Raw genomic sequence first — 22836 nt, 5'->3', positions numbered from 1 at the left:
CTGGATTAGAGAGTGAGAGAGAGAGAGACCCCCACTTGGGTCTGCACGTGTCAGAGCTCAGAAGCTTCTCTTTTTTAAATGTCTTTTTTTTTAATATATAAATTCAGATCTCCAGTCAGTGAATTAAAGAAAATTATCATTCAAGAAAGCACTTTGGCGTGACAAGACTTACTTTGAACATTTCTGAAAATGATCATCTCCTTTGATCGGAACTTGCTTTGAAATGTTTTCTGATGTTCTACTTCTCTCCGGTCAGTGTGAACCAGCAAATGGAATTTATTGCCCCTATCTGTTCTTCCCCTGGTCTGCTGGGCATATCAGGAACTGAAGCAACCTACAAAGCTTGAGTACCCACCTTGCACCCTGGTCATGCATAGAGTTAGGATTTCCCTTTGGGCAGTGAAGACATATAACAGCCTTCATTTTTGCTTTGAAAAGGCAAACTCACTTCTGAGAAAGATGGTGACTTGCAGATTCATTTCAAATAAAGAAGGACAGAGCAGGACCACGAGTAATATGTGGAATATGCAGGGACCACCACAAGCAGGGACAAACCAGTCAGGAAAATAAAGTACAAATTTCAAAGTGTGGACTCTATTTCCCTATGATTTTTCTCCTGAATTGCTCACAGAAGTGTCCGGAAGATAATCCTTAATTCCTGGAGATTCCTGGCCAATTCCTGGATGGTTGAGAACCCTAGGTTGCTAGTGGCTTTTCTCACTCCATCATGTTGGTATCCTATTCTAGTTAAAAATAATCACTGTGGTTCATAGAGAGCATTACTGCACACTGTGCCATTTGATTGACATGATCCACCAATGCAGACACCCAGTGGGCATGATTGAGTGTCCTAATGTGAATGAGATTGAATTTATGTCTGTAGAAACTCAGGGAGCTTCAGCTTCCACTGTCTATATTGAGTCAACTCCCTCATGTGGTGACATTGTCAAAAGAGAACTTGCAATTATATAGCTAGCACCTTTCACGACCTCAGGACTTTCCAAAACCAAAATGTGTTTTCAAGATCACTACATAGGAACAGGAGTAGGCCATTTAACCCCTTGAGCCTGTTACACCATTTAGTTAGATCATAGCTGATCTGGACGTTAACAAGTTCCAACCGTTTTGGTTCTATAACCCTTAACATCCTTGCTTAACAAAAATCTAACAATCTCAGTTTTGAACTTTTTAATTAACCTCCAGCCTCAACAGCTTTTTCAGAGAGAGAGAGAGAGAGAGTTTCAGATTTCCAGTAGTCTTTGTGTAAATAAATGCTTTCTGATATCACCTCTGAATGCCTTAACTCTAATTTTCAGATTAAGCTCCTTTGTTCTTGTCTGGAGGGATGAGGAAGGTCCTTCAACCCATCCTTTAATTATCGATCCAAAATTGTTGAGAACATTCTACAAGTATTTCTTCCTGCAGGTAAAGTGCTAAGCAGAGACAGAACCGTCACAACCGACGGAAAACTTAATGAAGATGGTTTCAAATAAGGGCTGAATCAAGGGCTGCTTTAAGCCTCCAGAAGCTTTGGTCTGGCACAAACTCATCATTATTCTGTCTGATACAAAATATACTAGCAAACTAAGCAATGCAACAAGTTCAGAAAAATTAAGTGATTGTTGAGAAATGAGGATTTATTTGTTTATTGATACAGCACAGAAACAGGCCCTTCGGCCCACTGAGTCTGTGCCGACCATCAACCACCCATTTATACTAATCCAACATTAATCCCATTACTCTCTCGCATCCCCACCTTCCCTCAATTCCCCTACCACCTACCTATACTAGGGGCAATTTATAATGGCCAATTTACCTATCAACGTGCAAGTCTTTGGCTGTGGGAGGAAACCGGAGCACCCAGCGAAAACCCACGCAGTCACAGGGAGAACTTGCAAACTCTGAACAGATAGTCCCCAGAATCGAACCCGAGTCGCTGGAACTGTGAGGCTGCGGTGCTACCCACTGCGCCACTCATATTCAAAATGAGCCTGAGATGTAAAAATGGGTGAAAGGCATCAAGTCAGCAGGAAGTGGAGAAAACCCAATTCACTCAGCAACAGCGACCCGCCGCTGGCCTGCTGACTCTGACAGAGTGGCAATGGCAGAGGCCAGAAAGGTATCAAAGCCAAAGTGCACACAGGGCTGAATTTTATTTAGTGGCAGGAGTCCCAATGACGGGGTGGAAAGCAGGAGGGCGACCCCACCTCAGCCATTTGTCAGACCCCCGGCCAAATTCAATGGCTGGCAGGCAGGCAATTAACTTCCCATCATTGGGAATGCCGCCCCCTTTAAGGGACAAGATCCCGCCCCAAGTGCTGCTGACCAACCTGAGGGCCAGCAGCTCAGCATTCCCAGCAGTGCTGTCGGGAGTGGTGGCCATTGCTGGGAATGCACCCAGCTAGGAGCAGCATCATGGATATTACCCTGGGACCAAAGTAAATGGGTTCAGGGTCACTGGGGCCAGTCAGGCAGGCCCTGGTAAAGGCGGTGGGGGTGGTGGTTCGTGAGGACGGGAGGTTGGGGTCTTACTTTAGGAGTGGCCATCACAACGAGAGGCCCCTCTGTGGGCCATGGATTGCCCTCAAAGGAGGCCCCCCCCCTTCCCCCGAGCCCACTATAAGGATGCTAGAGCTCACCTGGTAGTGTCTCCACATGGCGCAGGCCCCTCTGGTGTTAGTTAAATAGGAGCAGAGGTGGTAAGCTGCCCTTAAGTGACCCTTAATTAGCCACTTACGTGGTTCAATTAGCCATGGGCAGGAGGGCTGTCCTTCATCTTCCCCACTGTGGACAAAATGGCATGGTGGCAGGAGATCGTCGGGCATGCCACCTGATGCCTCCTCATGACATTTTGTCAGCCCACCCCCCCCACCCCCGGCCCCCCACCTCCGCCTCCCATCCTGTCTCCAAGGGCCAGATAAAATTCAATCCAGTGGGTTCTTGGAAAGTCACCTTGAAGAGAAAATAATGTTTGAATATTTAACTGAAGGCAATGGTTGACACTTAGGTTAAACACAATCAGGACAAGATTGTCCACTTTGGCCGAAAACTTGTTCAAAATCAGCATGGTTGAATTTGCACCCACCCAACTTCACTGCCACAGACCCCAATGGAATTTCCGGCGTCAGCCTAATCATGGATAATTTTGCAATTTCCCAATAGAATGTCTAGCTACAACTAAGGATGACTTTGTAAGACAGTGTAAAGTGATTGTATGCAAGACTTGGGTGGAGCTGCCTCTTACAATTCAAATCTCTTCCTGCAAACCATACCAATGCTGGGTGCCAGGAGCAGGCTGGTGTTTCTGGATGTAATGACAGAAAATGCCACATCTAACATCACTTTGTTATTACTGTACTATTTTAGTACGCCTGCCCATATTTGAGCAGATATAGCTGACGGCCATTGTCACTTCCAATGGAAAATCTTCCAAGTGTGTTAAGCGGTAGGAAGCCAATGGAACGGGCGGGGTATTTGGCCTTCGATGAGGACAAGCAATGTGTTCTGCTCCACCGCACTTACTCCAGCACAGTGGGACTCCAGGAATTTCCAGGCCATTACTTTCAACTCTAAAAAGCTTCGGTAAACAATCTTTATAGTTTCAAATTTAGTATGATGACACCAGGACATTTGGGGTTTTTACCAGTGTGAAAAAATTAACCATCACTCCATTGTCAGCGAACCAAGCCCTGCATTTCATACTTAAATTCTGTGCTTTGCCTGAGTATAGGGTGATTCAGAGCATGCAGTAAATTTGCTTATACTGCTTAAACATAGGCACCACAGCCAAACCAATACCTGCAGTATATAGGCACTATTACAGTATGAAATTACTAAAATAATACATAGATGGAAAGATTTATTCTTATTTTTATTTCTTTTGAAAACAATGAATAGAATTTTAAAGAAATAAATAGCCTCTGTGACAGAGAAAGTGAAGCTCTGCCGATGGCAATGTATCGTCATGCCCTGGTCAGGCAGCTCCAACAAAGAAGGCACATTGATAGTCTAAAAATACACAGAACAATTTTGAGAGATATAAACAGTTATAATCTCCAATCAGATGAGCTGCCAAGAACCCAGGTAGAAATGGATGGTGCAATTTCATTGTGCCCTGTGGATTATCTAAGGTCAAGCAAGGATTAAGTAAATATTTTCAGTGAACTTCGGGAACTTTCTGCTAAGTTTTTCTTTTCCATTACATACAGAATTACTGACCAAGGGGGTATAGTTTCAAAATAAAGTAAGAGCCGGTAGTATTATTTTAATTGAAATTTGCAGTTGAGACTTGCGAGTCTATCCACCCCAGAAGTATTGATACATTAAATGAAATACGGGAAGCTATGCTGTATACAGGTGTATAGAAAACTGACCAAATCTGACCAGCATGCATTGCAAAGGCCAAAAGGGCTTTTTGAGTTAATGTAATCTGGTAACAGCTGCAAGCTGTTTTCATTACAGATGAACAGAGTCACTGGTGATAAAAAAAAACACTAACGCTATGGAATGTTTAACAAAAAGTGGAAAAGTTGTAAAAATAGAGTTCAAACCAATAAACAGGCATATTTCTAAGCTATGTTTTACTTTGATGGCAAGTTAGAGGTTTGGAGACTTCAAGTACACAAAAACATGGAGTCATGATGTCTGGAAGCACAAAGATAAGAGACTGAACTTGTTTTCAGAAATGCTAATTCAGCTGCCTAAGTGATCCAAAGTGTTTTGAAAAGCTGCAAGAGAGTGATGCAAACTGATGTTGATTGTTGACATCAGTGTTTGCCTTTTTTTGAAATGCGGAGAAACTAACTCTTCAAGAAGCTTTTTTAAAATATGCTTTATCAGACAAACTCTGTCTTTAATTCCTCAAGCAACTGTTTGTAAGAAGTCTGTAATTTAAGGGACTTGATCTGTTTAATTGTCCTGTGGTTTTAGAGGAAGATACTATTGTGCTTATTGTTAAAGATCTTACTGAAGGAATGTAAACATATGCTGATCATCAAGGCAGTCTCTAATATCATGGTTTGAACAAAGAATTAGATGACCCATTGGACAATTGTAGCCTAAGGTGGATTTTGATACGACGGTACGATCTTGTCAATGAAACATCCTGCCCACCTTGGAAAGAAAGGTATAAAAAGCATTGCTAAGAGTGATTCAGTGCTTAAGCCAAGCAACTTGGTCAGTTGCTGAAGAGTACCATCAACGGGAGGTGACCGCTCACTGGGTGATTGTATGTATAACTTCTTGTAACATACTTGTGATTAACAGGTGCATTGTATTGTTAACTGGTATGCCTATCAAGCCTAGTAAAGACATCAGTGTTTAATATGGGCTTTGAGTGTTGTCCCAATATTTCTCGTATCCGAACAGTAATCTGTTAAGGGGTAGAAACTAACATCTAACAACAAAAGAATGGGAAATTCAGCCAATATATTTCCACCACTTTCTCAAGGGCAATTAGGGATGGGTAATAAATGCTGGCCTTGCCAGTGATGCCCATATCCCATGAACGAATAAAATAAAGTATAATGAAGTATAATGAAATGGAGTAGATTATCAGTAAGTGTAATGAATTATGATGGTGTTCAAAAAGTGATGCGATATGTTCCTGTCAGGAGGGTAGAAGTTCATCCAAGGTGATCGTGCAAATGTGTGGTTTCACATTGGTCAGCCGTTCTACACCTCTCCTGATATTCAGTTCTCAGGTAGGGGGTTTAACAAGCAGCCGATGTGATACCAGCCATTTTGCACTGACGTCTAAGATGAATTTCACTCTCAGGGTTCTTGGATTTTGAAATAAATCAAAGTACTCCTGGAGGAAGTTAGAGGGTAGACAAGAGGAACTAACAGACTATTCCTGTTTGAGTTTGTTAGTTATTGACTAAGAAATGGGCTGTTATCATAGCAACAGGATCACAACTGCTGGTGCCACCCAATAGGATTTGCAGGATCAGTGACCTTTGCATGGGGCAGGTGGACCCAAATGGCACTGCCAGGGGTCGGGGGTGGGGGGGCAGCAATCCATAAAATATTTTTAATTAAGAGACTTCTAAGTTCAGATCAAGGACACTTGGCAAGCATGAACATCCCTGTTGGATCCATGTTCGCCCTAGTTGAGGATAATAGAGCTTATTTTTCTCAACGTGCCAGCTGCCACTACTATGTCAGATCCACATCCCAATTTGTGAGTCACCACCCTGGCCTATGATATACTTTGTGAGTTGTGGACTTAACATTTGCTTCTTACAAGTCAGTGTGGAAACTCCCCAAAATGGCAAAAAGCCAAAATAACCAGATCTTCTCCTATTCTGTTTGAGTTCTGCCACTGGATTTACAGCAAGTGACTGTTAGCACCCCCATGGAATTATAGGACCACTATGTTTACTGTGTAACACAAATATTGGCTGGAATTTTTCGTTGGGCAGGTGGGCTCCGTCCACCAGCCAAAATGGTGGTAGCAAGCCCACCTCCGCAAGGCCTGGGAACCCAGACTGGATTTTACAATCCCCAGGCCCTTAATTGGTCTTACGCAGGACCTCCACCTCATAGAGGCAGGAGGTCCCACCTAATGGAGCTGCTGGCCAATCAGCAGGCTGGCAGCTCTTGGTCCCAGCAGTGCAACTGGGAGCGGTGACCACTGCTGGGACTACACCCAGCCATCCATAGAAGATGAAGTACGGCCCTGGAAATAAGGTAAGTTTTTTAGGGCCTTGCCGGGGACCAGCAGCTGGGCCCCGGCGAGGCAAGGGGAGGTTAGGAGGTGGAGGGAATGTTGTTTGTTGGGGGCGGTTAGGGCTTTGGGGGTGGCCCTCTGTGGGGCACAGGGTGCCTGATCAAGAGGGCTCCCCCCACCCCCGAGCCTGCACAGTGGGGCGGCACAGTGGCGCAGTGGTTAGCACCGCAGCCTCACAGCTCCAGGGACCCGGGTTCGATTCCGGGTACTGCCTGTGTGGAGTTTGCAAGTTCTCCCTGTGTCTGCGTGGGTTTTCTCCGTGTGCTCCGGTTTCCTCCCACAAGCCAAAAGACTTGCAGGTTGATAGGTAAATTGGCCATTATAAATTGTCACTAGTATATGTAGGTGATAGGGATAGGTGGGGATGTTTGTTGGGAATATGGGATTAGTGTAGGATTAGTATAAATGGGTGGTTGATGTTCGGCACAGACTCGGTGGGCCGAAGGGCCTGTTTCAGTGCTGTATCTCTAATACTGCCTAATTTCATCAGGCAGGCTTTTTGGGGCCTCAGCGGCCTGCCAACCAAGAATAAAATAACCGTGGCAGCGAGCGGAGACCCTTAAGTGTCAGTTAATTGGCCACTTTAGGGCCTTGATTGGCCTGGGGCTGGAAAACCATTTCTCACGGCCGCTGCCCCGAGTAAATTGGCAACAGGTACAGGAGGGGTCGGGAATGGCCCCCCCCCCCCCCACCCCACCATCTCCCACTCAGTTTTACGCCCCCCCACAACCAGCCTGCTTGTCTGGGGGGGGGGGGGTGAAATTCCGGCCATTATTAATATAAAAAGTCTTCGAGAATAAATTAAAATTAGCAGAAGAAAGTTGCTCTCAAAGAAAGGAAGAGGGCAGGATCCACAAGGACACATTGTACAGCGAGCTCGTCATTGGTATCAGACCCACCGGCCGTCCATGTTTCCGCTTTAAAGACGTCTGCAAACGCGACATGAAGTCCTGTGACATTGACCACAAGTTGTGGAGTCAGTTACCAGTGACCAACAGAGCTGGTGGACAGCCATAAAGGCAGGGCTAAAGATTGGCGAGTCGAAGAGACTTGGCTGTTGGCAGGAAAAAAGACAGAAGCGCAAGGAGAGAGCCAACTGTGTAACAGCCCCGCCAACCAATTTTATCTGCAGCACCTGTGGAAGAGTCTGTCACTCTAGAATTGGCCTTTATAGCCACTCCAGGCGCTGCTTCACAAACCACTGACCACCTCCAGGCGCTTATCCATTGTCACTCGAGACAAGGAGGCCCAAAGAGAAGAGAAGAGAGAGAATAAATTAAAATTAGCAGAAGAAAGTTGCTCTCAAAGAAAGATCTGGTATTTTAATAAAGTGTTTTTCATATCCTCAGGATGTCTCAAACTGCTTCACAGCCAATTTATTACTTTTGAAATGTAGTCATTGTTGTTTATATAAGCGAATATAGAAATCAAGTTGCACCTAGCAAAGATCCTTAGACAGAAATAAGATGAATAACCAGTTAAATAGTTTGAGTGGTGTTGGTTGAGGGCTGAATTTTATCCAAGACACTGAAAGAACTCCCTGCACTTTTTAAAAAAGTGTCACATGATCTTTTGCATCTGGCAGAGATGTTTAATGTCTCATACAAAAAATAACACTTCCAACAATGCAGGACTCCATCAGAACTTCACTGAAATGTCAGCTTTATTTATATATTCAGATCATATAGTGGAACGTGAACCTATTACCCTGTCATTCAGAGATGAGTGTACTTCCAGTGACCCAACTAGATTCTGTTAAGTGTCATGTTTTTTTTTTCTTGAGACAATTTAAAATAAGATTTGCATTTCTTTCTGAGAACAGTTGGAGTTGATAAAGCTGATCTAGGTTTTTGTGATTATATTTTTAGTATCTGAGCTTATTATTGAAGAATCTATCTGATTTCATTTCTTAAATTAGATTTTTCTTAAGTATGGAACCTAGAGCATTCTGATGGCTTTCCTTGTGGGTTTGCTGCTTTATATGGAACGCAGCTGTATGGATCAAGATGAACCCAAGATCAATTATTGATCTGTGCTGAATGAGCTGATCACAGACAGGGTGGCCGGAGAGGCACTGGAACTGGCTTTAAAATCCCTGCATTGGTAAAGGAACTAAACAGCTTGAGTTCCAATTCTGGGTTACTAACCTGTCATTCCTGCTTGCAAATGTTCACATGTGGTTATTGGCTGAGGGCAAGATCAGATTGTGCTATGAGGCTCTGTGGTTGGATAATATGCAATTCCTCACTGCTTAGCCACACATATAAAGAAGTGGCCACAAGGGTGAGGTGCGAGAGGTCAAGAAGCATTCATGCGACAGACCCAACCCATGATTTCAGGAGAGAAAGTTGGAGAGTAGTGTGAAAAAATAGAAAAGTTACAAGAAATTTAAATTACACTTGATAATCTCCCCTTCTACAGAATATACAGTAGAGATTTGCAACAATTAAAATTAACTGGAATTGTCTTACTCCTTATTTATTTCTGCTGTCTTCATATGTTAGTTTTTCTCTGTGAATATCAATGGAAATTGAAGATGAATGACAAAAAGTGAAATTTGTTCTTTGGTGCACAGATGGCAGAGCAGTGAAGCATATGCTACACTCCGAGATGTGCACAGAACAGGTCTGTTTGCCAACCTCAGCTGAACTGCACTTTGCTTGGTCAGCCATTTCAGAGCTGAACATTTACCACATTCAAAATCCAAAATTCATGCACCAGCACAAACAGTGGCACGTTATTGTTACGAGAGCAAAATATAATGGATGCTGGAAATCTGAAATAAAAACAGAAAATTTTGGAAATACTTAGTTGGTCTGGCAGCATCTGTGGAGAGAAACAGAGTTAATGGGCTGGTCTTAATGCAGTCGACAGGAGTCCCAACGCTGGGCCAAAAAGATGAGGGAAACCCCGCCTCAGCCATTTGGGCGACGCCCCCCCCCCCCCCCGACTGCATTTTATGGTACCCAGGCAATTAACTAACCAGTGTCAAGGTTCCCGTCCTTTTAAGGACAAGGATCCTGCCTCCAAGAGCTGCCGGCTAATTAGAGGGCTGGCAGCTCAGCAGTCCCAGCAGCACCACCGGGAGCGATGGCTACTGCTGGAACTACAGTAGTCACTGGAGCAGGAGCAGCCATGGAGCTTTAGATTGCAGGTCAGTGGGGATGGCACGCTAGGGCCAGTCAGGCAGGACACGGTGAGGGTTGGGGGGGTGGGTAGTTGAGGGCAAGGAGGTGGGTGATAGCACAGGGGTGGACTTTGCCACCGGGATCCCTCTGTGGACTACAGATTGCCCACTAAGGAGCGGCCTCCCACCACCAGCCTACATGGAGGTCATCTGGTGTCATGCGGCGGTGGGAAGAGGCCCTTAAGCGGCCATAATTGGCCACTTAAGGGCCTCAATGAGCCTCTGGGCATGAAGGCAGTGCTTGGCCTCCCCCCCACTCCCCCCGCCCCTGTCCCCCAGACCAAATTCCATGGCATTGGGAAGGCAACAGCCATTCCACCCCACTGCCTTCCCTCAAAATTTTTTGGGACCCCCTGCCTACATTTCCATCCCTACAGGGCTCATAAAATTCCAGCCAATGTTTCCAGTCAATGACCCTTCATCAGAACTGGGAATAATTAGAGATATAACAGTTTTTAAACAATGCAGGGAAAGGCAGGAGGGGAAGAACGGAAGGATGGAAGGCAGGAGGGATTGAATGACAAAAGGGATGATGGTGCAAGGCAAAAGGAGATCGTAATGGGACAAGTAAATAAACAAAAGGTGTGTCTAAAGGAGGTGTGAATGGCAGAATGATGAACAACTGCTGTCCGAAAGCAAGAACAAGAGAAAAATGAGAGGAATACCAAAACCTACAAAGAAAAGGGAAACAAAATGGGGGCAGAGGTTACGATCTGAAATTGTTGATCTCAATGTTGAGTCCAGAAGGCTGTAAAGTGCCTAATAAAAAAATGAGGTGCTGTTCCTCGATCTTGCATTGAGCTTCATTGGAACACTGCAGGAGGCCATGGACAGAGAGGTCAATGTGAGAGCAAGGTGGAGAATTAAAATGACAGGCGACAGGAAGCTTGTGGTCAGGCTTACAGACTGAGTGAAAGTGTTCTGCAACGCAATCACCCAATCTAACTGTGTGACCCCCAAATTTTCGGTCACATGTCATTTTAATTCTCCACCTTGCTCTCACATTGACCTCTCTGTCCATGGCCTCCTGCGATGTTCCAATGAAGCTCAATGTAAGCTCGAGGAACAACACCTCATCTTTTGTTTAGGCATTTACAGCCTTCCAGACTCAATATTGAGTTCATCAGTTTCAGGCTGTAATCTCTATCCCCATTTTGTTTCCTTTATTTGCAGGTTTTGATTTTACTGTTGTTTTACTCTTGTTTTTGCATTCATACAGCAGCTGTTCATCACTCTGCCATTTTCTTTGGCGCTGCATCATCAACTCTTTTGTCATGTAATCTTTCCTGCCTTCCACCCTATCACAGACATTCCATTTTGTTCTTTTTTCACCCTCCCCCCTTTCACTTCTTTAAAACCTATTATATTTCTAACTTTTCTCAATTCTGATGAAAGGCCAACAACTGAAATGTTAACTTTGTTTCCCTCTCCACAGATCTGAATATTTCCAGCATTTTCTGTTTGTATATCAGATTTCCAGCAACTGCAGTAGTTTGCTTTTGTATTTGTGACTACAGGAGGTGTGAATGGAAATCATCACCAATAACTGCCATCCAAAAATTTAAAAAAACACAAAAAGAGAAAAAAAATTGAGGGCAGTGGTTATGATCCAAAATTGTTGAGCACAATCGAGGGGCTGGAAGGCTCGAAAGTGCCCAGTCGAAAGATAAGGTCCTGTTCCTCAAGCTTGCGTTGAGCTTCTTTGGAACAGTGTAGGAAGTTGAGGACAGAAGTCAGAATGCATGAAATATTAAAATGGCAGGTGATGAGAAGCTCGGGGTCACACTTGCAACTGAACAGCTGTGTTCTGCAAAGTAGCCACCCAATATCCAATGTAGAGGAGACTGCATCAGAGCAGCGAATACAGAATACTAAATTGAAGAAGTACAAGTAACTCACTGTTTCACCTAAAAGGAGTGCTTGGGGCCTTAAGCAGTGGGAAGGGATGAGATTAAGGGGCAGGTTTTGCATCTCCTGCACTTGCAAGGGAAGGTGCTGTGGGAAGGGGAATTGGACCAGGGTTTCAATGAGGAAATGGCACCTTCAGAATGCTGAAAGGGGAGGGGTAGGGAAGATGTGTTTGGTGGTGACATCACATTGGACGTTGCTGAATTGGTAGAGGATGATCCATTGAATACAGAGGCTGGTGGGGTGGAAGGTGAGGACAAAGGAACCCTATCGTAATTCTGGGAGGAAGGCAGGAAGGGGTGAAAGCAGAATTGTGGGAAATGAAACAGTCAAGGTCGAGAGCCCAGCCAACCATGGGGGGTTGCGGGGAGGGGGGGGGGGAATCCTCGGTTAAGGGAAAAGAAAGACATATCAGAAAGGCTGGTATGGAACGTTGTATCGTTGCATCATCAGAACCGATGTGACAGAGATGGAGAAGCTGGTAGAATAGAATAGAGTCCTTACAGGAAGCACAGTGTGAGGAAGTGTAGTCAAGGTAGCTGTGGGAGTCAGTTGGCTTATAGTGAATATTGATTGATAACCTATCCCAAGAAATCGAGGCAGAAAAGTCGAGGCAGGGAAGGGAAGAGACAGAGATAAACAATATGAAGGTGAGAAGGGTGAAAATTGAAGCAAAGTTGATGAAATGTCCTAGTTCAGGACAAGAGCAGAAACCGGAACCATTGCTATCATCAGTGTATTGGATATTTGGAACATTCTTTGTTCCAGTCCTATTCAGGAACCCTCCCTCATCCCTTTTTGCTATACAGTGATGACCTTTCCTGCTCGAACATGATTTAGAACAAAATACTTTCCAGTTCATTTGGCAAAAGTTAGAATAACATGAAAAGAGCTGCATATGCGTAAGCTTGAAATTTTGGCCTTTAGTTTAAGACCACCCCCACCCCCTGCCCTTTGCCCCCACCCCCAGGTAAGTAGAAGTGGGTTGGAGGGAAAAAGAACATTAGGATCGGGCAACTCAACCCCATTGCCATGCCTTTAAATTTTGAAGTGCAGTAAACCTGGATGAACCTCCCACATAGGCAGGTGGGTGTCTAATTAATATAACAACTCATGAGAAAAACCCACGCTGTGGGATTCCCAATCGCAGAACCAAGGCGAGAGCTGCTGGCTGCCCAAAATAAGTTGTTCTTTCAGCACTCTTTGTGGGCCAGGAAGATTAGGAGTGCTCTCCCCAGGTCCTTCAAAGAAGCCATGTCCCCCAACCCCAGTTTCCACCCTCTCTCAGCCCACCTAATCGCAGGCCTCCAATGTGCCACCACCTCCCCCCACATCCTGCTTTCTGACCGGAACTTCCTTCCCAGGGCTAGGGATTGTCCCTATGACTAGTGCTTTTCCCTGCTGGCCTGTCAGGCTACCAATTTGGCCCACTGCCAGGCAGCAGGTGGCACTGCCATATGTTACTGAGGCCCTTCCATTAAGATCATCAGGGCTTCCACATCTCCAGCCTTGACAGGGATCTTCAGTGGTTTTCTGTCTTCCCCACCTCCCCTTTCATATTGGAGCCTTTGTTTCTTGTTGATGGATGTTCCATGGGACTAGTCAATGCAGAGCAAAGAAAAACCAAATTGCTGGCCTGTGAAAATGGGTTGGACGCTTAGCCAACTAGACAGCTACTTCTGCCTTTGGTGGAAATGCTTACCTATACTCTTCCCGTCTTTCCAATTTCTCTATCCATTTCCATGCAGTCAGGAGGCTGGGATTACCAGGCTTCAAAGAGTAAATTCCACGGTCCCATGTTCTCAGGATGTCCCAGTTAAGTTTGAAAGCTAGCTTACTGTGACTTCCTGTTTATAGATGCCTGATAGACACAACACTACAATAGGAGACGAAGTAGATACAGCACAAAATTAATATATGTATTTAACATTTATAGTTCCTTAACTCCATGCTATAGTTTTCTCATAATAATGGGCAATCTGTTGTTTTAAACTTGCAAAGCTATGTGTAAAGCATTTAAATGATTGAATTTTTAAAAAAATGAAATTTGCATTTTCATCTGTTATAATAGTGGGGAAGTGGCTTTAGGTCCAAAATTCTAGGGGCCAAGGATGAAAGAGAGAGGGAGGATTTGCTAATGGGGGGGTTGGAATTTGGGACAAAACCCAATTCCTGCTGGGATTCCAGTGTAAAACAGCATTACAATTTCTGGCTTGGGAAGGCCTTACATTGATGACCTATTAAAACAGAAATAATCACAGGGAGGTTTGTTTACCTGCAAATTGAGCCCTTAGCTCTCTTTCCAACCAGAAATACCTATTAGAGTTCTCCTCCTTCAGCCTCAATCTCCACCCTCAAAGTGGCGTAATACCACTCCAGTTTTCCTTCCAACTCACTAAGGCTCTTCAACAGCATCTCCCAAATTCGTGAACCTCTACCACCTAGAAGGACAAGAGCAGCAGATGCATGGGAACACCTGCAAGTTCCCCTCCAAGTCACACACCATCCTGACTTGGAACTATATCGGCTTTCCTTCACTGTCACGGGATCAACATCCTGGAACTCCCTTCCTAACAGCACTGTTGGTGTACCTACATCCCAAGGACTGCAGTAGTTCAAGAAGGCAGCTCACCGCCTACCTTTTCAAGGGCAATTAGGGATGGGCAATAAATGCTGGCTTAGCCAGCGATGCCCACATGCCACAAACGAATAAAAGAAATGGTGGCTGTAAAGGAACAAGTGGCCCATCCAACTATGTTAACAAACTGTTCCCCAAGATTGGGAAGGCGACCTAGTTCCTTTCCATGGGCAGAGGCGGATTCCATTCCACTGTACTTCCACCAGTGGAAACAGGATCCGGGAGTTTGCGGCCATATGCTTAATGTGATTCAGTTGTCATTGATGTGATAAAACCAAAAAAGAGATGTTTGCAGTGAGTGTCGGTCATAAGCATAAAATGGAACTAGAATGAGATCAGCAAGAGCAACAGAGGGAGCAAACTGGGAGAAATGAAGATCACTACAATCAAAATTTGTGATCATTCATATTAAAGATTTTATTATAAAACAGAAAATGCTGGAAATACACAGCAAGTTACTCAGGATGTGAAACAAATAGGCAATTAATCTTTTGGAGGGAAATCATTCATCAAAACTTGATTTTATTAAACACTTTATTCCTTTTTATATTTCTGTGATGTTTAGATATTGCAAAATTGAAAGCAAGGAAAAATGAATTTTAGAGCTCTCATTAAACAGCTTTCTACTAATCTGATTCCTCACTCATTAGAAAGAGATTTATGCTTTCAATCCTCAAAGGAAGTTACAGAATCAGTGATGTGCAGTGTAATTAGATGAAACAGGGAAAATTGTAAAGCTTTATGTGAATGGAGAATAAATGACGGGAGTGCTATGCTGCTCATTTTATTTTTAAATATTTACGAACAGAAAATATTCGACAAATGGCTTCAGCAAAGTATAAATATCAAGATTTACATGGTGAAAATAGATTGGCAAGGATATTATGTGGGTAAAATTTAAATTTGGATGGGATGCGAAATGGGCAGCAGCAGATCGAGAACCTGTTATACGCCCCGCCCATCTTTTCTCTTCACTGACTTTAATGGAAGCGTAATGGAATACAGGCATAATAAGGGTGCTTAAGGGTCCAATATGGCAGGCGGCATATATACTGTGCCAGTTGAGCTCCACCCACCATTCTAGTTAGGGTTCCTCTGTTAGGGTTAGGTGCCCAGGGCGCATGGCCAAATCAAGCATTAGGCCTCCTATTTGCATATGCAACAGGCTTAATGCCTGTTTCAGGCCCCATTGCAAAACTGGATTGCAAATGACCACAGCACGTGTTTCTTCAGAAGCATAGCAACCAAACCAGTCATCCTTATTTTTATCTAACCTTATTGTGGAGTCGGAAAGAACAGGAGTGTTCCTCCCTGCTCCACATTAAATCTGCATGTCACTGCCGGTCACTCCTGACTGCTGACCCCTACCCCAAACCTTATCATCAATTGCCCCACCATGGATTCTGCTGAAGAGCTTCGTTGGCATCCAAGTCGACTGAATTTGCTACCCAATGCAACCGGCAAGCTGCCTCTTGGGCTGCCGCCAGTATATTGACTTGCTGGGAATGAACAAACAAGGCTGTTGAAACACTTCAATAGGTGTATGCAGCATGCACAGCAGCAGCATTTTTCTCTGCTTCAGCTGCAATCCCATTTCTAGGCCCTAATGTTTCTGTGAAAGGGTTATTAAATGCCTATTTATCCGATAATTGTGAATTCTTCTCATGTGTGAAGTGTTGAGGTGTAAGTAACAAAAGCAGCCAGAAAAACAGCTTGTCAAATCTTGTTGACTGGTTATTAATGTTGGTAATGTGCTTACTGAAGATTTCTTAAATGTTGATGCAATTTGAAGAGGGTGATATCAGCAAAACACAAAGTGGAAAATCTTGCAAAGGGGAAATGCAGGGCATTTACAGAACCTGGAAGGAAACTCAGTTGAGTTCTATTACTAACGTGTGATCCTCCCCATCAAATTTTCCTCTCTGTATCCTGCCAGACGATGCCTAATGGCCGGGTGATAAAGACCAAACTCTGCCACATGTCTTTTGTTCATACCTAAAATCTTAGACTGATACAGCACAGAAGGAGACCAATCAGCTCATTGTGTCTGTGCCAACTCTTTGAAGGAGACTACTATTAATTTGAAAACAGAAAAGAAGCTGCAAGTCTCAGCAGCTTTTGTTATATTGGCATAATCTTCACTGAAAACCTTTGCTAGTAGCTTTACCAGTAGCCATTAGCTCATCAGCCCTCAAGCAATCTTCACCTAGCCCCTTAAGCACCTATCAATGGGCCTCCAATAGCAGTCCCCAACTCACCTCCTGCCACCACTACATAGTTCAACCCCATCTCCTATGACAATCTTTGGTCAACAACAACCAATACAAAGAAATGAATGAAGTTATGACCAACAAGTCAACTGTGAATAAATTCTTTGTGTGAGAGCCATTATTAGATTTCTGTCATTCTTATTCGTCTGAAACTACCAGTAATTCCCAATTTATGGCCATTCACTCCAGTCCTGAGTGATTGATTTTGCGATTATCAATCCATCTAAAAATCAGTCATTGCTGAAATGGAAAATTGTCTTTTTTACCTGGGCATTCATTTTTGAAGTTTCCTGATGGGAAAAATCCATCAATGACTTTCACATAAAAGGAACTAAACTGCAGATATCTTGACAGCAATAACTTAGAAACATAGAAACTAGAAAAATAGGAGCAGGTGTAGGCCATTCGGCCCTTCGAGCCTGCTCCACCATTCAATACGATCATGGCTGATCATCCAAACTCAGTAACCTGTTCCCACTTTCTCCCCATATCCCTTGATCCTATTCGCCCTAAGAACTATATCTAACTCTTTCTTGAACATATTTAATGATTTGGCCTCAACTGCTTTCCGTGGTAGAGAATTCCACAGGTTCACCACTCTCTGGGTGAAGAGATCTCTCCTCATCTCAGTCCTAAATGGCTTACCCCTTATCCTTAGACTGTGACCCCTAGTCCTGGACTCCCCTGCCATCAGGAACATCCTTCCTGCATCTGATCTGTCCTATCCTGGTGGAATTTTGGAGGTTTCTATGAGATCCCCTCTCATTCTTCTAAACTCTCGCAAATACAAGCCTAATTGACCCAATCTCTCTTCATACATCAGTCCTGCCATCCCAGGAATCAGTCTCGTGAACTTTCACTGCACTCCCTCCATAGCAAGAACATCCTTCCTCACATAAGGGAACCAAAACTGCACACAGTACTCCAGAGGTAGTCTCACCAAGGCCCTGTATAATTGCAGCAAGACATCCTTACGTAAATTATGTTAGTGCATGATCTGACATTAGAGGCTGAGTAAGCTATTATCATGGCAGTATGTGCTGCCATTGGCCTGCCTGGGCTGATATTGGAGGGTTCAGAGGGTGGACTGTCATGGAGGGTTTCACTGAGGTCTGCCATGGCAGGGTGAACTGTTCATTAGTAATAAGGGATGAGCTGAGAATTGCCACTGGGAAAGAGATGACAGCTGCTAGTGGGTTGGATGATGGTTGAATGCATTTACCTGAAGGAGAACATCGTGGCAGTAAATCAAGATGTACAAAATATTTTTTATCTTGAAAATAATACAGAATAGTTTAACAAAATATAGATCTGGATCATTCAGTGCATTTAAGACAACAATATTATATAGAGTTGGACATAGCAAGTATATTTTATACATAACATTTCAGCACAGAGCTTCTATTCCGACCAGCAAGCAGAAAGGCACATTAGCCAGTTAAACTGCTCAGCCGTTAACATTGCATATTCCAATTCACTGCTTCCAATCTTAATGCAAATAGTGCATTAAGGCATTGAATTCAATGTCAGCAATAATCACAACTAATCATCTGAACAACATGGAATTGAGGACAATAATGCTGAGAAATACTCATGCAAGAATATGAAAGGTAGAGAAAATGACAGTTAGTGTGCAAAATAAAAAAAGAAAAATCTTAGATTTTAATTAAATACAAATTTACTTCATGGTGGAGGAACCAATGGCCAGTCGAGCCTTTAGTTTAGAAGTAAGCATAGAATCCTATGTATAAAACAACTGGTGTCAGAGGAGTTTTGTGACTTGTTGAATATAATCTCCAGCAATAAAAGAACCAAGCGCAACCTAAAAAACAAAAGTTTAATGGCATGTAAAGAACCACCATGGAAAAGATTATAAATAGTCGTTTGGTAGTATAGAACTTGAGTATTGCTGAAAATAGAGACATGTTGTCGAAGCTTTTCCTCTCACATTCATCAGGACAATCCACAAGAATACCAATGTAAGGAAAAACAACTGTATACTGTATGAGAAGACAGTGCTGATTGGTTGGCAAGTGAACTCTGGTAGAGGTGCTGCCATGGAGAATGCACCAGTTTATGGTAACTGACAGTTAACTGCCAAGCTTTGTTTGAAATTTAAACCAGGCAGCTTGACTCTGGTCAAGGCATTGCCCTCAGGAATGAACCAGCGAATAGCTGTCAACCGAATAGCTGAAACAGGCGTAATGTGTGTATATTTATGCTGCGATATTGCTTCAATAGATGACCGCACCATAAACAGTACCCGTTTGAAACATGCCAACACCATTAACTCACTTAGGCAGAAGCAGTTTGACAACGCAATTAATGACACCACTAAACACGTAACAAATCTCTCTGACCATGTACTCTCAGAAAGTGAGGAGCTTATTCTTGCGCATGGTTTCAATTTTGGTGTGCCTTCATCCCAAATCAGATGGGAAGAGGTATTTGCTGATTTCGAACTCCTCTACTCCCAAATTTCCCACCACAAACCAGCATCCACTCAAGATGCTGAATCCTTGAAAGCGCACCTAGCTGATCTAGTGCACTCATATTGTGGGATTCCAAAGGCTGTGTCTGATTTCCACATGCAACGGGAATGTCTGACAGCGTTGCGAGGCCTTCAGACCAACTCGGACATACACATTAGTAAACCTGACAAAGGGACAGGAACAGTCATCCATAACAAGCGTGACTATATCAACAAAATACATGCCATTCTTGATGACGGGCCCAAATTTGTATCCATTGGACCTGCTGCACAACATGACCGGGCAGCCTTGTTCGAAGGTAAGCTTAAAAAAAATGCTTGCCGGACTTGTGTAAGAGCAATGAGCTGCTGGGTGATATATATGACAGGGTTCATCCTTATGGCTCACTGCGTCCGCGTATGTATGGGCTGCCCAAGACACACAAAAGTCCCTCCATGCCCTATCTCATCTATGACTGCTTCTGCACAACATGAATTGGCCTAATGGTTGGACGAATTGTTAACACCAATTTTGAACAAGTTCTCCACATACATGGTGAAGGATTCCTTCACATTTGCGAAGACCATACAGAACTTGCATCTCGATAGCAATGTCATGTCCATATGCTCATTTGGCATTGCTAGCTTCTTCACCAATGCACTTAAGGATTCCATAGGTGTGGCTGCAGCACTATATCATGGCGATCTAGACCCGCCACAATTACGTGAGTCTATATTCATTGAGCTTATGAACTCCGCAACTCATGCAGTTGAGTTCAGTTTTAAGGACGCCCAAATAGATGGTGTTGCCATGGGATCCCCTCTAGACCCAGGTCTTGCAAACATCTTTGTTGGGTTCCATGAGAAATGTGTCTTCAAGGGAATGACACCTAACCACGTACCTCTTGCATATTTCTGATATGTAGATGATACGTTTGCTATATTTGAATCCGCAGCTGCATGTAATAATTTCCTTATACGTCTTGATGAGCTCCATCCTGCGCTCAAATTCACCTATGAAATGGAGAAGTCAAATGAGCTCCCTTTCCATGAAGTACTAGTTGAGAAATCTGCCAAGGGGTTCTCTACCAAAAACCTACTTTCACTTGTCAATACAGTTGGGCTTTTTACAGTTCCACGCGCTACAAGATTGACCTTATCGGCAACCTCGTAAATAGAACCCGAGCCATTTGCTCACCGTGCAAGCTTGATTCTGAAAAAGGGCAAATCAAAGACATCCTGTGTGACAATGGATACCCTGATCAAATCATTTCTCGCTGTATATGGCGCAGACTTATGAACGGGCCTAAGGCCATCATTTTCGGCCCTGAAAAATGCCCAGTCTACCTCAAATTACCCTGGAAGGGTAATGTATCCCAAAAATTTGAGCCACAGGTGAAGCTAGCTGTTTCACACTGCTGCTATGCAGTAGCAACACGTGTGGTGTTCGCCACTAACAGGATGTTGCCATCAAGCCAAAAAGACATCCTGCCTATCACAAAAATGAGTAATGTGATATAAATTTCAATGCCAGTGTGATGTTAGGTATATAGGCCTTTTGCCCCAAAGACTGGCGATCGTACCAAACAACATATCCCTTCTGCTGTTCGCAACGGGCTAGGTACAGGCCGTACCCAACCAGTCCGTACTTGCAAAACTCAAAACACAGTGTCCAACATTAGATTTGATTCTGTGATTGGACAATATTTGCTAAATAATCCTCAGTGTGCTAAGAATTACATTGACAACCAATTTAAGATTGTCAGTAGGGCTCACAGTGTGGCGCATTTACATGCTAAGCTACTAAGCTACATATATTAATATACAGAGGACCCTGTTCTTTGCAGACAGAAAGAACAGGTACACACATTGCACCTGTTTCAGCTAAACAAAATAAGTGACAGTCATTCGCTGGTTCATTCCTCAGAGCAATGTCTTGATCAATCAGACTCAAGCTGCCTGGTTTAAATATCAAACATGCTTGGCAGTTAATTGTCAGTCACCATAAGCTGGTACATTCTCCAAGGCAATGCCTCTACCAATCAGAATTAATTTGCCAACCAGTCAGCACTCTCTTTTCATACAGTATAAAGCTGTCATTTTCCCTTACATTGGTATTCTTGTGGATTGTCTGATGAGTGCAAGACAAAAAGCTTCAACAACATGTCTGTATTTTCAGCAATACTCAAGAAAAGATTATACTTCACCACAACCAGAGGTGGACCTCAGCACGAGGGATCCTTCTGAGGCTAGAATAAGATAGAACACTTCTTCAGCCTTGAAAATATGGTGGAGTTTAGGGATGTTGAGTTGGGAGCAAGCACTAATAAACATCTTCACAAAGTCTATGCACCCATGTAGAATAGGTATTAATAACAAGCTTTTCAAATCTTGAAGGTTGATCAGAACAATGCATTCATTATTCCACAAAGGAACTTCAGTAAACTGCAATGGTGGTTTTTGCAAATGTGATCATGAAAGTGCTGTAACAAACTCTCATCAATTTTCTCACTTTTTTTATTCCCTCCGATCATGAAGGCACTAAATCTTGTTCTAGGAACCCTTGGAGCTCTCTAGTGCCTTGCCAAGATGGCACTCTAAATACATAAGCCAAGACAGTAAGTGTTGGTGGGCTATTAGCCATGGAAAACATTAGAGCAAGCCTGATTCTGTCCTCACACAATGTCCACATTCACAGAACTTCTTTTGCAGGAGTTAGAAAGTAACAAATGACATTTCATATTTAAAAGGTTAATGAGAGAAACCAATACGAGGTAATGCAGACAGACTAGTTTAATGAGCATGAAGATGCGTAAAGCACCAAATCCTGAATACAGATGGTGAGAGGCTTATGACTCATTAGGGATGATTTTAACAGATGCCCATCTGAATCAGTTTGGACCCTCATTACTAAATGCAAATTTCAAAGGGCAACTGGACAGAGTGAGCACCATGCATTGTTCTGCTCAATGTACTGGATGGGGAAGTAGAAATGGCCTGAAAAGGTCAGCACAGAATTACATTTGTGGATTAGAGACGTGAGCGTGCTCCTCTGGGCCTCACACGGAAATTGTGGGCTGCTGTTGTCCCGGGCTCCACTTCACTCCCAGTGATCCGTCCTGGACCTAACTCCCTACTGGTTGGCTCAGCCTCCAGCCCACCCGACATTGGGCTGGATCGGAGTTGGTGAGATTCAGTGGGACATCCATTCTGGGCTTGCAGCTTGCCAGCGGCCTGATCGTGAAGCACAATCTTCTTTTCATTTCATTTCTTCTTGGGGTTATCAGCATCTCCAACAAAGCCAGTATTTGTTGCCCATCCCTAATTTACCTTGAGAAGGTGGTGGTGAGCTGCATTCCTGAACCACTGCCGTCCATGTGGTGTAGGTACTCCCACAGTGCTGTTGGGAAGGCAGTTCCAAGATTTTGGCCCAGTGACAGTGAAGGAACGACGATATAGTTCCAAGTCAGGATGGAGTGTGACTTGGAGGGGCACTTGCAGGTGATGGTGTTCCATAGGTCTGCTGCCTTTATCCTTCTAGGTGGTAAAGATTGTGGGTGTGGAAGGTGCTGTCAAAGGAGCCTTGGTTAGTTGCTGCAGTGCATCTTGTAGATGGTACACACTGCTGGCACT

The sequence above is a fragment of the Heterodontus francisci genome, chromosome 15 (assembly GCF_036365525.1).
Source record: "Heterodontus francisci isolate sHetFra1 chromosome 15, sHetFra1.hap1, whole genome shotgun sequence".
Classification (NCBI taxonomy): Eukaryota; Metazoa; Chordata; class Chondrichthyes; order Heterodontiformes; family Heterodontidae; genus Heterodontus; species Heterodontus francisci.
Note: the sequence above shows the minus strand (reverse complement) of the source record.